This window comes from Arvicanthis niloticus, chromosome 3 (genome assembly GCF_011762505.2).
Source record: "Arvicanthis niloticus isolate mArvNil1 chromosome 3, mArvNil1.pat.X, whole genome shotgun sequence".
Classification (NCBI taxonomy): domain Eukaryota; kingdom Metazoa; phylum Chordata; class Mammalia; order Rodentia; family Muridae; genus Arvicanthis; species Arvicanthis niloticus.
Window position 1 is genome coordinate 43,193,464 of NC_047660.1, and position 15,265 is coordinate 43,208,728.

The 15,265-nt window shown below is 41.3% G+C and overlaps 1 long non-coding RNA gene across 1 annotated transcript; it reads left to right on the forward strand.

The window, feature by feature from the left end:
* Positions 1 to 12,446: 12,446 nt before the first annotated feature.
* Positions 12,447 to 13,611, forward strand: LOC143441572 (uncharacterized). The gene is made up of 2 exons (XR_013109132.1): positions 12,447 to 12,875; positions 13,445 to 13,611. It is a non-coding gene; the product is annotated as an uncharacterized LOC143441572 (long non-coding RNA).
* The last annotated feature ends 1,654 nt before the right edge of the window (positions 13,612 to 15,265 follow it).

The following is a 15,265-nucleotide window of genomic DNA, read 5'->3' on the forward strand; positions in this document are numbered from 1 at the left end:
GTGGCCAGCAAAGACTTCTAAAGAAGGGAAAGTACTCAAATAGAACACAGACAAAATCTCAAACACCAAAACAATCTCCAAACCATCCAATTAGGAAATGGGCAGCTGAACTGATCAGAGGGTTCTCAGGGGCAAAAATAGAGATGGTTAGTAAGTATCTGAGAACATTGCTCAACACCCTTAGCAATCAGGAGACTGTGCCCATGTTTGAATGGCTGCATCAAGAAGATAAATTCTGCTCAGATGTATAGGGAGAAACTATTATTGCTGTCAGGAATGTAAGCTCGTACAACCACTTTGAAAAATCGTACTGAGGTTCCTCAGGAAACTAAAAAGAGAGCTGAGCTGCCTTATAACTCACTGTGCCGTTCCTAGACATGTGTCCGGAGGAATCTATAGCATCTTACAGAGGCACACTTACTGCTGGACTGTTTACATCACCATTGTGTGGAAACAGCTTAGATGACCATCAGCACATGAGCAGGAAATGAAAATGTGGCGCGCGCGCGCGCGCGCACACACACACACACACACACACACACACACACACACACTGAAATTCCATCTCACTAGAGAGAAGAGTGAAATGTGATCTGCAGGCAAAGAGATGAAACGGGTGGTCATCATGTTAAACAAATTAAGCCAATTCTAAAGAATAAATTGTGTGTGTGTGTGTGTGTGTGTGTGTGTGTGTGTGTGTGTGTGTGTGTGGTGTGTTTATATGAGAACTAAAGGGGTACTAGTTGGGCATAGGAAGGGATGAGAGGTGAGAGAGAATCAGGAAAATGGTAAAAGATAAAAATAATCATAGTGCAATGATATACATATGTAAGAAAATGTCCCAACGAAACCCATTGTTTTCAACACTAACTAAAATGATAAGAATAAAACTAACAATAATACAAAGAACATGGTATCATTAACAAGAGGTTTAGCATTTAGAGCAGGAAGCCTAGAAGCTTCTTTGTCACGTCAGTGGCCACCGGATGTGCCTCTAAATCAAGCAAGAAGACCAAGTTTATAACGTCACTAAAAAAGATGAATTGAGTACGTGTCGGAAATGTATACTAAGGTTAACTGGGCAGTGTTCCAGGGCTTCAGCTATCAGGGAACCACCTACAGAGCTGCCCATTAGGACTTACAATTTCTAAGAGCTGTGCTGACCCAGCTGCTTTGCCTGTTGCTTTCCTGGTAGGACATGGGCTGGGCCGTGACTGTCCTCCAAGTGAACCCAACACAACAGGGCGTTCCACTAAAGGAGAGCTACTTCCCAAAGGAGGATAGATTTTACACTTGGCAAAGAACAAAGAACAAGATGCCTTCTACGAATGCATCCCTTTTCTCCTCATTTTTTGCAAGGACCCAAAGTTGTAACACCCTATCCCCACCACCATGTGTCTTTATACTAATTTACTCCATTCTGTTTACAGATCGGAAACAGTGTGATTTTAAGCTCCTTGGATCTTTCTGCATCTACACCCAGCACGACTCAGGAAAGCCTGTGTTATGGTTTGCATGTGATTTGTCCCTAGGACAAGTCCTGCCGGGCCTTGTGCAGTGTGAGGAAGGGAGGCTCAGTAAGCAGAAGCAGAGTCTTTGTGAATGTATTATGGCCTTCTCCAGTGACCTTGTATTGTGCCTCCATGGCACATGCCCACCAACCCTTTCTCTTTTCACCTTGACTTAAAGCAGCACGAGGCCAAATCAATGCTGATGCCCCGTTCTTGGATGTCCAGTCTCCAGAACTCTGATTCCAAATAAACCTCTTTTCTTATAAATTATCCAGCCTCAGGTGTTCTGTTGCCACAACAGAAAGCAGACTGAGCAGACATTCTTTTACCTATCCAACAAACATCTATTTTTTTTAATTCCACTATATGTTTGAAAGTGGTCAAAGTGCTGAGGTTACGTGATAAATAAGACAATCTCTGTCTACCCGAAGCTTGTGATCGGTTACAAAAGAGTCATACAAAATAATGGTTTGGTTTCAGGAATGAATTTTGGTACCATTGAAAGCATGTCATTTAAGTCCTAAGTACACGTTTTAAATTTTGTTTTCTTGAAGGTCTCTACTGTTGACCTTCCAATAGAAGGCTTACTGCTATTTTAGACAAAAGAGCCTGTTGAACGTTCACCCTGCTTGACTTTGTTTAGATAGTTTGGGAGCATCCCAGGTTCCAATGATAAGCGTTGGCACTGAGGAAGTGGGATGCTACTTCTGGCACGAGCGTGATGCTGATGAGAGGATGTGGGGTAACTCTATAGCCATGGATTCCTACAGTGGTTACCTCTGAACTAAGTTTGAGGAAATTCAATGAGTCTTACTGCTGTTATGTTGAAAAGAAATGCCAAGGATAACATTAGATTCATTCAACTTGCACATGCCTGTCATCTGACAATACTTCAAGGCAGATGACTCAGAGCACGGAAAGTTATTGGCAGATTACCTGCTTTCTATTTCCTCCTAGAACAGGATCATTCTATCTCATATGAAGAAATATCTGCCTTTAATTATTCCTGACTTGTTGTCAGGGAATACATTATCCACCAAATATGACTAGAGATTTGTACATGAACACATGATCAGTCCTTCACAATGTCTTTGACCTGTTTTATTGCCCATAGTTTTAAATGGAGTGGAGTGTGGTTAGAAGCTGTGCCACATGTGGATTCCAAGGGACACTTAATAGACAAAACACACTTGGAAAAAGAGCAAAGCCGGAAGGCTTGTACTTTCTAACTTCAGAATTTCCCACAAAGCTCGGGTAATCAAAACAGTATGGTGCTGGCTAAATGACAGAGAATAAGGAATAACTCAGTGGCCTCGCAAAAGAAACCTTGATCAAGACATTTTGACAAGGAGCCTAAGATAAATTAATGGAGGGGGGAAATTACATTTCAAAAAATTATACTAGGAAAACTTGACAAATACACACAATGAAGAAGGGATAAAATATAGTTGGACTTTACAATCATAGATTCACTCAAAGCAGGTCAAAGACTTTGTTCAATCCAAAGAAAATCTTAGAAAAAAACCAATAGGCTCAAACCTTTACAACACTACCCTTGACAATGTGTGTCTAAGTATGACATTAAAGGTATAGGTAATAAAAGGGGGGAAATTATACAAATTAGACCTCAAAAGAATTTAAATGTGTGCCTAGAACAAGCCTGATATCAGTAGATTGGAGAGGTGACCCACAGAGTAGGAAGACATATTTGCAAATCATGTCTGAGAAAAAATCAATATGCAGAATATACAGGGAACTTGTTAACCTCAACAAAATAGTTTTAAAGTGTGCAGAGGACTTGAGTAGACATTTCTTCAAAGGATGCACACAATAAACAAGTATTGGATAGCCAGCATGAACATCATTAGGGAAAAGCAAATCAGACTTACAGTGAGTTATGAGGTCAAACACATACATACACATACACATACACATACACATACACACACACACACACACACACACACACACACACACACATACACATACATCTAAAGTAGGAAAGGTGAAGTAGAAATTAGAGACCTGTACACAGTTGGTGCGAATGTACGTGCATATTTGTTGTGGAAAATTTATTATACTTACTTTAAAAGTTGGAAATAGAATACGTGTATGAATCAGTGATTCTATTTTTTCATTTATTTTGCAAAAACTGAAAAGTGGAATCTTGAAGAGATAGATATATATGCACATGTTCACTGCAACATTTTTTTCCCAATAGCTAAAACACAGAAACAACCACAAAATGGATAAAATGTGCTATATACATAAGATGAAATATTGCTTTGCCTAAGGAAGGAAGAAAACACTGCAACATGTTAGACATGGATAGACACTATGATACAAGAAACAAACCAGTCACAAGAACACAGGTGCTGCATAATTCCACTCACATGATGCACTTGAAGCGTTAGAGATCATGGAGCAGTAAAACAGGAAGTTGGGCTGAAGCTGATATAGAATCAGTTTAAAAGATGAAAGAGTTATAGAGGTGAAATCTGTGTTATTGCTTATATTATAAACATATTTAATACCATCACACTGCATCCTTAAAGATGACTAAAATGGCACACATTATGTGAGTATGTTATGTGCATTTTACCACAATAAAAATAGGGAAATGAAAAAGGAATTCAAATAGATTTTTTTTTTCAAAAAAGAGAGACACAGTTGAAGCTGTGGATGTAGCTGGGTAGTAGAATACTTACCTTACATGAACAAGGCCCTGTGTTGGGTTCCCAATGCAGAAAAATAATCATTATTAAAGTTTCCCCAATGGCTACACATGAATAACAAGATGACTAACATCACTAGTCACCAGGCAAATGAAAACCTCAGGGAAGTTTTAGAATTCTATCCCTTTATGATGGCTAGAATAAAAATTCAGATTGTCACATGTACTCATAAGAATGCAGTGAGACTGTTACTCTCTTCTACTGGTGGTAGAACATATGATGGTCTTAGGAATTAATCATATAATTATTATATGAGCCATGAACTCTATTGTAAGGCATATGCCCAAGATAAATTAAAAAACATCAACACCAAACCCAGACATAAATATAGATAATAGCATTACTTATAAAAAGCCAGAAAGTAAAATTTAACAATCTTAATATCTACCAATGATTGAAGGTGCTAGATAACTAAGTGAGATATCAGCAGGCTTGAGAACCATTGAGAATGGATTTCTACCTCATAACTAGCAGTTTGCAAAACTAAGAACTGAGTCTGTAACCTGGAGGTCCCACTGCCCACCACTGAGACAGGAATACAAAACAAAACAAACAAATAAAAAAATGGAGAAGAGGCCAAGACAAGAGGAAGAGACAGTTTTCCTAAGTTTGGTCTTGGGAAAATGGAGCAATACTTGTCTCAGTTTTGGGTGTTCCTCACTTTTCCAAAGGGAAAGATCTTGAGGGTTCTGTGGGGGCAGTGGGAGGAAAATTCACATTTCTCAGGGTTCTTTGCGTGTGGACATTTTCCTTCTCTATCTTTTCTTTCCCATCTCCCATGTCCATGTAATTTTATAAGTAAAAACTGTGATGGGTTAAACAGAGAGAGCATCTCAAATGCTTAACTTGAACTAATGACACCACGGACAGGATTGCTGCACCTTAGATGGAAGGTGGGTGGTTCCAGTAGCATGGCTTCACTGACCCCATTTCCTCCTGCAGAGAGTGGCTATTTTGTAAGCTCTTTTTTATTCTTCGATTAATTATAATTTTTTGATCTGCTTTGTTATATAATTAGCATTCAAAAGAATAAACCTGCCAATCACCTGGAAACCAAAAGACTTCCAGGGAAGCCATCTGTTCTAGGGACTTTAGAAATGGTATAAGGCCTGCCGAAGAAGAATGTAGATGGGCTCAATGGTCCTTCCGGCCATTGTCTACTCTCCCAGTGAGAACATTTTCCTCCCCAATGGTCCCATTGGCCATCACCAGCTCTCACCTTTGATGGTGATCTGCTTTAGTTTGTAAGAAGCATCACCTGTTATTTTGTCCTAGGTGACTGTTAGAATCTTCTGGACAGTGACACTAAGGACCAGCAGCCAAGTAGAACCCAGAGACAGAGCCCAGTAACAAAAGGATAATGAAGTGTTGTACATCATTATATAAGGATGGAGTATGAACCTTGAAATCATCGGGTTAAGTGAAAGGAGCTAGTCACAGCAGAACACATGGTATATGCCATGCATAAGCTATGTCCAGAATAAGTCAGGTCATACACAGAAAGTAGGTATGCGGCTGCTTAGAGATGGAAGAATAAGGAATGAATAAGGAATGAAAGATGCTAGCCCAAAGGTAAGAGATTATTTCTGAAGTAGTGGAATGCTTTCCTAATAGTCACATATATCTATAGATATCTATAAAGGCATTGCACTGTGTAGCTGCCAGCAGCTACGGGTTACCGAGGAAGCCTGGGAATGAACAGGAATGGAGGGTGAGAGAAACGTGGGGCCAAGACAAAGTATTCTGATCAAGGCTCGAAGTTTAATATTTTGCTTTCACATATAAAGGGGAAGCCCCGCCCACCAGAGTCTCTTCTCGGTTCAGCCCAGGGGCTGGGTAAGGAGACAGCAGTCCGGAAGGTGTCAAGGCTAGCTCAGCAGGCAGTCCATTCTTCTTAGCTCAGTAGCAGACTCCAGAGTGCCAAAGTTGGCAAAGCAGTGCCTCTCCTAGGTCCTACTGTTGTTTGGTCTATTGTGGTAAAAGACTCACAGGCCTGCTCAGGCCTGGGGGAAGGGCACACACTGTACCCTTAAAATGTGTAAATTGTATGGTCTGTGGCATCTCAGTAAAATTATTAACCACTCCTGACCCCTGTGACCCTGTTGTAGGACTCTCAGATCTCATAGACAAATCTGATGGTAGGCATCCAGAAAACCAAGAACTTAGGCAATGTGACTTGTGCTGGTAGCAGGCATGGAAGGGACTGAATTGAAGTTAGTGTCCCCAGAATAAAGGAGCAGTCCTGGTTAGCTCCCACTAACCCTGCACATAAGATCAGAGAGGATAATGTAACATCCTCCATATATATGATGCAGCCCCAGGGATTGAAGATAGTCGACTGACTTTTAAGAAAAGTTGGTCAACGTATTACTTCTTTCCCTAATATTTTGTATTGTTTTCAATTAATTCAAATGGTAGGAAGAAGGAAAGGAAACAGTTCCCTTGTAGCTACAATTCAAAAGGAATACAAAAGCCCTTCATTCCTATGGTAGAAACTGTCACACAGTATTTAAGTCATTCTTCTCTATAGAGGTAGCAAAAAGCAATGGACTCCTTGAAGCCCTGAAGAACTTACTTCACCTCCCCGCTTCCAAATTCAATTTTGGCTGAGGAGAAAGAGTGAGAGGATGGCAACCAGACAGGAAATAGTTTAACAACCTTATTCTTAGAAATCCAATTCTAGAACTCTGAGTCGATCCAAAAATATCTGCCAGGAAACCAAATTTTCTTCCCTCAAATACTGACAAAATCAAGAAGGTAGCGGCAATGAAGTTTAGATGGTACTCTGCATCAATTTTCAAATCAAATTAAATTCGAGTTTAAATCACATTGAGATGCCACTCCCTAGGCACCAGAACGGTCTAAGTTAAAATAGAAAATGCTAGCACCACACATAGGCAAAGATGTAAAACACCTAGCACTTCTGTGCATGGTTGCTGGAGATCCCAGGAGCATTCCCTACCAGGCAACACACAGCCACCACACTCTCCTAAGAAACTGAGAGGGCAACAGAAACCTATAGTGAGAATTTTGGTTTCTTTGAAAAACAAAGAAATGGTATAAGAATATGTTTTCATTTTGATCCCAGGTGTGGTTACGGGGCTGCTTCAGATTGTCCACAGCAGCTGACTATGATTTGCTTTATATTCTAGCACAGACTTGATTTTTGCCACCAGTGGATAGTTTCTGCAATTGTGTGATGTTTGGGATTCTGGAGACTTTCAGAAGATATACAAACGCTAGGGCCCTGAGAGGTGCTGTTGTTATTGTTGGGTTGTTGGTAGACTGTTGGTTGTGGTTTCTTAAATATTTGTACACAAAGAAGAAACAAGAAGAAATTAGGTACCCTGATAGCAAAGGTCAAACTTGACTAAAGAAATTTGACTCTCCTAGTCAGCAGGAATGATAATTTCCTCTCTATTCTTTTTTCTCTACCATCTAGTGTTAGAGGTTGAAAGGGTGCAAAGGGGGTGGAGAGAATGGAAGAAAGAAGAACCCACAAAGTAAACAAAAGTTCAGTCACAGAAACCAAAAAGAAAACACTCACCCAACAAAAACAAGACCAGATATCAGAACCTAAAATTTCAGTCATCTCAAACCCAGATTCCTACATGCCGGTATAAAAACACAATCACCACCAGTCAAGACAATATGTTCCTATTAGACCCCAACAATCCTACTACAGCAGGCCCCAAGGATTGCTGAAGGATAGCTGAAGCACAAGACAGTTGTGGTACAAGCTTGTGGGAGTAACCAACCAATATCTGATTTGACTTCAGGCCCACTCCATGGGATGGAAGCCATACCCAGTACTGCCTGGGTAACCAAGAACCTTAGCCCACCAACAACAGAGGGGTGTTCCTCTTTCTCCACATTCTCTCCAGCATGTGCTGTCACTTGAGTTTTTGATCTTAGCCATTCTGATTGGTGTGAAGTGGAATCTCAGGGTTGTTTTGATTTGCATTTCTCTGACTAAGGACTTTGGACATTTCTTTAAGTGCTTCTCTGCCATTCAAGATTCTTCTATTGTGAATTCTCTGCTTATCTCCGTACTCCAGTTTTTTAATTGGAATATTTGGCTTTTGGGAGGTTAGCTTCTTGAGTTCTTGATGTATTTTGGATGATAGCCCTCTATCAGATGTAGGATTAGGGAAGATTTTTTTCCCCAGTTTGTTGGTTTCTGATTTGTCCTATTAATGGTGTCTTTTGCCTTACAGATGCTTTCGAGTCTCCTCAATGTATGACTGAGTGGGTCTCTGCATCTGTGTTTCCTCTTCTTGGGCTCTTTCCCTTCTGTTTGATTGTTTTGTCCTATTCCAGTTTGTTTTTGTTTTATCTTACTATATTTTATTTTATTTTAATATTATCCCTTAGATGCTTGTCTGTTTTTTTAATGAGAGATAGAAAAGGGGTAGATCTGGAAGAGAGAGGAGGTGGAGAGAAACTGAGAGGAGCAGAGGTAGGGGAAACTGTAATGAGAATATATCATATGAGAAAAACTATTTTCAGTAAAAGGGAAATCTGGTAATTATATTTCCTCTTGCTGTTTTCCACTGTAGTGTTCACTCTCGTGTGCATGCTACACACTTTCTGAGGAGAACTCTAGCCTGGCTTTCTATTCCTGTTATAAAAAAAGTTGCTAAAATTTTAGTGGGTTAAGACTACAAATTATGATTCCGCTTGTCAGTGGTCCCACATTCGTGCAGATAGGGGAAGCACAAATTAGGTTATTAAAAAAAAAAGATGAAGTTGGGAATGGGTTTTGAGGTGCCGGAGAGTGTTGAGTTAGGAGGAGGTAAATATTATAAATAATATAATAAATAATATCACTGTATGCACATATAAGATTCTCAAAGGGTTTTTAAATTTTTTATATTAAATGTTTTAAAACAAATATCTTGAATTTTTTCTGTTTTTATTTTCTAGAGAGGATCTCCCTATATAGCCCGAGTGTCCTAGATCTCACTATGTAAATCGAGCTGGCCTTGAACTCGAAGGAATCTACCTGTCTCTGCCTCCCAAGTGCTGGGATTAAAAGTGTGGGCCACTTACTCTTCTGTTGGGTCAGAAATCAGACAGAGTTCTTACAGGGATAAAACTAAAATGTTTGCTGGACTGTATTCCTTCTAAAAGCACACCCCCCCCCCCCCCCGAGAACCTGCTTCCTTCTTCTGTGCCTTTACAAAAAATACCTCTTTGAGGATTAGCCATGGCAAGGCACACGTGACAAGGCAGAAGACATGGCTCAAGATCAGTTCTTGTCTCCCACCTTAGTGATACAGAGTCTCTCTTGTTTCTGCTCATGCACAGTCTAGTTTGCTATTACAACAGCTTCCCCAGATTCCCTAATCTCTGCCTCCTGTGGAGGCATAATTCTGCCCTCTCTAAATTGCATTGGCTGCCTAAAGGCTTCATGATTTAGAGAGCAGGATGCCCTACCAACACTGGGGTACCCTGTGTTTGCCTGGTCTTGTCTTTCCTCCCAAATGATGCTGGCCTCGATCAAGACACCTTTCTAGCTAGGAGCTGCAGAAGCTCTGTAAGTGGCAATCGGCTCCCCTGGCAATTTCTCTCCTGGTCAAGTCCTTCTGCAGACCTCAGCTCACTCCCATAGGACCTCTCCATTTGCCTGCCTGATGACACAAGTCCCCTCTCCCCCAGCATTTGCCTCCAGATTATTACTAGCAGTTGTTAATTTTGGCCTCGAGTCAGTTTGGATAGCTGTTAGTGACCAGCACCAGTGATCTGTGTATTTAAACAAACACTGGACTGATTCTGGCCATCAAAGGACCCCCTGGATGTGACAACTTCACTCTGCCAGTGACTACACTCACTTTTCTAAGGGATCCTTGCTCCTAAAGTGACAGGGCATGGCGGGGTCACATTGTGGACTTTGCTTCCAGTGGTTAAATCTGGGCAGTGCAAATGGTATCCCGCCCCCCCACACACACACACACACTAGTCTCTTCAGTAAGTGATAATGTTTGCCCCCTGACAATCAACGGGGGATCAGTTTGTTTTCTATCTCATGGAACTGGAGTAAAAACCAGTTGAAAGTTATCCATAAAAACGACTTCACTGAGCATTAACTCTTTCAGCACATTATTAAAATTTTAATTGCACTTAAACTCTGTTCTTCCAAACTGTATGACCTAGGAGATTTTTATAGAAATATAACTATGAAACCAAGAGCTGGTACAGGCAGCAATGGGGTCTACCAGTTAACTCTCATGTGTGTTGTTTTCTCCTATTCAGTGAACTTAAACCTAGATGGGGGAAAAGCACTGCTTTTTTCAAATATTTCTCCCAACATCTTTTGCAGGGAGGGAATGCACTCATCTTACGGAGCATGAGTCCAAAGGATAGATTTCATTTTTGTGCTGGCAACTAAAGGAAGAAGGTATGTGGGGCGTCAGGGCACTGTGCCATGTAAGAATGACAAAAGTCTCTCTGCTTTCTGAAGACTTTTTTAAAAATAAGAAAAATATAGGCCAGGGAGATGGCTCCAGGGGTAAATGCAGTTGCCATGATGGGTGATGCTGAGCAAAGCTTCTGGGTGGCAATTGTGATGACCTGAATTTGGTCACTCTACCCTACCTCTGATCCCTAGAGCCACATGGTAGAAGGAGAGAACAGATTTCTTAAGTTTCTTCCACTTGGGCACCCCTGCTCCCCCAGTAAACAATAAATAATGTTAAAAAGCTGACAAAGATACATAAAATAAATTGTTTTTAAGTCTGTTTCATGTACACATGTCTATGTATGGTGTGTGTGTGTGTGTGTGTGTGTGTGTGTGTGTGTGTGTGTGTGTGTGTGTGTATGGGGCTGGAGAGAGACAAAGACAGAGAAAGAGAGAGAGAGGGAGAGGGAGGGGAGGGGGAGGGGGAGGGGGAGGGGGAGGGGGAGGGGGAGGGGGGAGGGGGAGGGGGAGGGGGAGGAGGAGCTGCACATAAACCAAGTCAAGGTTAGTATCCTCTAGAGCACAATGGGAGCCCTGGAGTGCTTTTTTATTTGGCAAGAGTGCGCACATGTGTGCAGGATAACACACATGTTATCCTGCTAAACCGTGTTAGCAAAACAATATGTGTTCTTTTCCTTGACACTGCTCTGGCTGGTGTGCTTGGGTCCAGAGAAGCACTCCCACAGATACTGATGTCTCTGTGCTGGAGTTGCAAATGTCTGTCGAGCCTGCCTGTGAGAAGCCTGCCACCCAGAAGCTTTGCTCAGCATCACCCGGTGGAATGGATGCTGGGGGAAACCAAGCAACAGAGAACTTCATGGAGTGTGGGTAGCAGTGACTTCGCATGGGGGGAACTTGATGGCATGTTAACTGGTGAACGAACAGTCGAAGCAGTTTTTCTTGGTGTCATAGTAATTACTTTTTGTGCAAATGAAAAAATAAGCAAGCATCAACAATGAACAATTTTTCTTTGTTCCAATATCATCTCACTCATAAAGCATATTAATATGATTTGTTGGGTTTATTCATTACCATATCTTCAGAGATGTACTAACATTGCCCAAGAGAAGCGCTCTCTCTCTCTCTCTCTCTCTCTCTCTCTCTCTCTCTCTCTCTCTCTTTCTCTGTCTACCTCCCTCCCTCCCTCCACTGCATATCAGGTAAGTTCTACATCTATTAATGTAAGTTGTTTTACTATGTCGAAATGAGTATTCAGACTGTGTTTGTCTGGAGCTAGGATAAAGCATAATGCATTTGAAACCAAGTTTCAAAGAAGATCTATGTGGGGTTTTGTTTGTTTTTGTTTTTTCATTTAGCACTGTCTTTTAAAGGGAATCATTTATCTGCTTAGTTTTGACTTATTGTCTTAGAAAATGGAGAGAGTTGCCTACTCTCTTTAAAAAAAAATGACTGGAATTGGCGCTGGGTGGGTGGAGGGGGAACGGGGGAATCTCTGGCACAAGCTAGAAAATTTGAACAACGGAAACTCCCAGGAATCTATGAGGGTGACCCTAACTACGACTCCTAGTGATGGGGGATATGGAGCATGAAATGGCTATTTCCTGTAACCAGAAAAGACTTCCAATAGAGAGAATGGACACCAGTCCAGCCACAAAACCCGAGAGCCACAATGTTCTGCCTACAAGATGTACAGGGCTAAAGGTGGAGCAGAAACTGAGGGAATGGCTCAGCTTGAGATGCATCCCATGAGAGAGTGAGCCCGCCGCTGACACTATTAGTGATATTCTGCTATGCTTGCAGACAGCAGCCTAGTATAATTGTCATCTGGGAGGCTTCACCTAGCAACTGATGGAAACAGACAAACATTAAGAGGAGCTCAGGGAATCCTGTGGAAGAGGGGGAAGAAGGATTGAAGGAGCCAGAGAGGTCAAAGAGACCACAAGAAGACCTACAGAATCAACTAACCTGGGTCCATAGAAGTTCAGAGACTGAATTACCAGTCAAGGAACATGCATGGGATGGACCTATGCCCTCGGCACATATGTAACAGTTGGGCAGCTCGGTCTTCATGTGGGACTCCTAATAGCAGGAGCAGGCGTTGTATTTGACTTTGTTGCCTGCCTTTGAATCACTTTCCTAACTGAGCTTCCTTGCCTAACCACAATAGGAGAAGATTCACTTTGTCCTACTGCAACTTGATATGCCAAGGTGGGTTGATATCCATGGAAGGACTCCCCTTTTCTGAGGAGAAAGGAGGGAATGGAGGTTGGAGGGGAGGGAGGGGAAGATGCAATCAAGATGTAAAGTAAATAAAAAATACTAATTTGAGAAAAAGGAAAAAGCAAAAAATGTGTGCATTTTCTAAGTCCTCTGTTTTTATTAATAATCTAATTAACAACAAATATTCCTCCTTTAGCAATTAATTAACTATATATAGCTGTTCATATCATTATATTATTATATATAATATATACACATATCTAAATTATATATATGTATTCATGTATGCATATACATATGTATGTATGTGTGTATGTATGTGTGTATGTATGTATGTATGTATGTATGTATGTATGTATGTATAGATGGATACAGTTGGAGGAGGAGATATTCCTAGAGAAAACTCAGCTCTTGGTGCTCCAATCCAATTGTTTTCTGGACAAAGCTGTGTCAGAAGCGAGAAAGTGATGGGAGATAACACCAAAAGAGACTTGAAGTTGACTCCTCGACTCCCCTCTCTGCCATCTAGTTTTTGATCTTCCTGTTCTCATTTGCAGGAACCAATGACTTCTCAGAGCAGGGTAAGAGGTAGAGGAATTGCATAGTATCTAAGAAGGCAGCCTCAGCTGCTCACAAGCCAACATGCCACAATAAAACTAACAATTTCCTGAGAAAGGTAAAACTGGAAAAATACTCTTGGGGTTAATAAAAAAATTTTAATTAATTTATTAGTGTTGCTCTGGTTTTTGTCTGGGTGAAAATGACCCAGGAGAACACATACATGAATTTACTATTAGTAAATCCAAACCAGCATTTTTATGGCCTAAGAAATAAGCAAGGATATCTGAGATGAAGCTCTCCGGCAAAGCCTCAAAAAGACACGGGCAGCTTGTAATGAGGGAAGGATGCTCAGTGGACCAGATCCCAGGAAAAGAAGCTTGCCGAGTTCTGTGAATACAATGATGAAGACTGTTTCATCTACCTGGGGACATAGGCTCACCCTGAAGGATGGCTCTGGTTTGGAACTGCTGGCATCCTCCCAGAGGCAGGCACTGTAGTTATACAGTCACACATAGCTTCTTGTCATGCCTGACATTTGAATGGTACGTTAGGACTTTTTCTGACCTGCTGTGTTTTTGCTGATAGAGCTACCTGAGGGCATCTTCCACATCTGTAGTGGCTTCTTGTTCTGTAACAACATCCACAATGTCACTTTTATGGTTCTTTCCTCCAGTGAGAAATACAATAATTATCAATACTTTGGTCTTTAGAGGTTGGTGATGTTGAAATACTATCGTTATTAATGGGGAATGACTAAGAGTCTGTAATATATGACTCTGAAGGCAATGGAATCTGTTCTTACAAATATAAATTTGCTCTTCAGCTTTCTGGAGAACCTTTGGGTTGGGTAAAGCTCAAACTTCGGACCTATTATGCTGTCTTCAGTCAAGCAAACAGTCGCATGCACACTGGTACTCTTTGTGGGCTTACGTCATTCTGAGGAATTTTTCCTGCCCCTCCTGTAGCCAAAATCTTCTCCACTCTTTCAGATTTTCCCATTGAAAACATCTCCCGATGTTTCTGGCTTCCATGAAAACTTTGCAGATCGATCCTCTCTAAATCTCTGTCTATGGTGGTAAGACAGCTCAGCAAGTAAAGGCACAGGCCACCAAGCCTGATGACGTGACTTTGATCCCCTGGTGGAAGGAGAGAACCACCACTTGCATATTGTCCTCTGACCTCCACACTCCATGCCTGTAGACATGTGCACATGTGCACACATACACACACAAACCCACACACACATAACACACACACACACACACACACACACACACACACACTAAATTCGCGTGGAGAAAAAAAAACCCCTAAGTCTCTACTTGATCAGTTGGCTCAGTCCAAGCTTATTTGAAGCCACATTAGAAGAACTGACACAATTTGATTTTTGTTTGCACCTTACTATACTTCTTATTTCAGCTATACATTCTACTCATTCCAGGTGGGTAGAGATGGCAGGGAAGTTTCTAGATGTCACCATGAAGTTGAGAAGCACTAGTTCTGCACACAGTGTATGGTGTTAGTGGAAGCTGATGCATTAGTTGGTGTAGGGGGCGTCAGATTTAAGTTGGCTGAGAAGACCAGAGACGTGATTACTGGAGGAACAGAAGGCCACAGAGCTCCCTTCCCAAGCTGTATTCCACTGACAGTGCCTTTCAAATTCAAAAGAGAATCATTGTGACTCAAAGCCCTGATAATATCATGTGACAGATATTTGACCACTTCCTGCTTTGAGCTCTCAGTCCGGTTCCTTAAGGACATATGTCAAGCAGACCTCAAAACACACTTAAAGAGGAATTTCATCTATAAACAAAGAA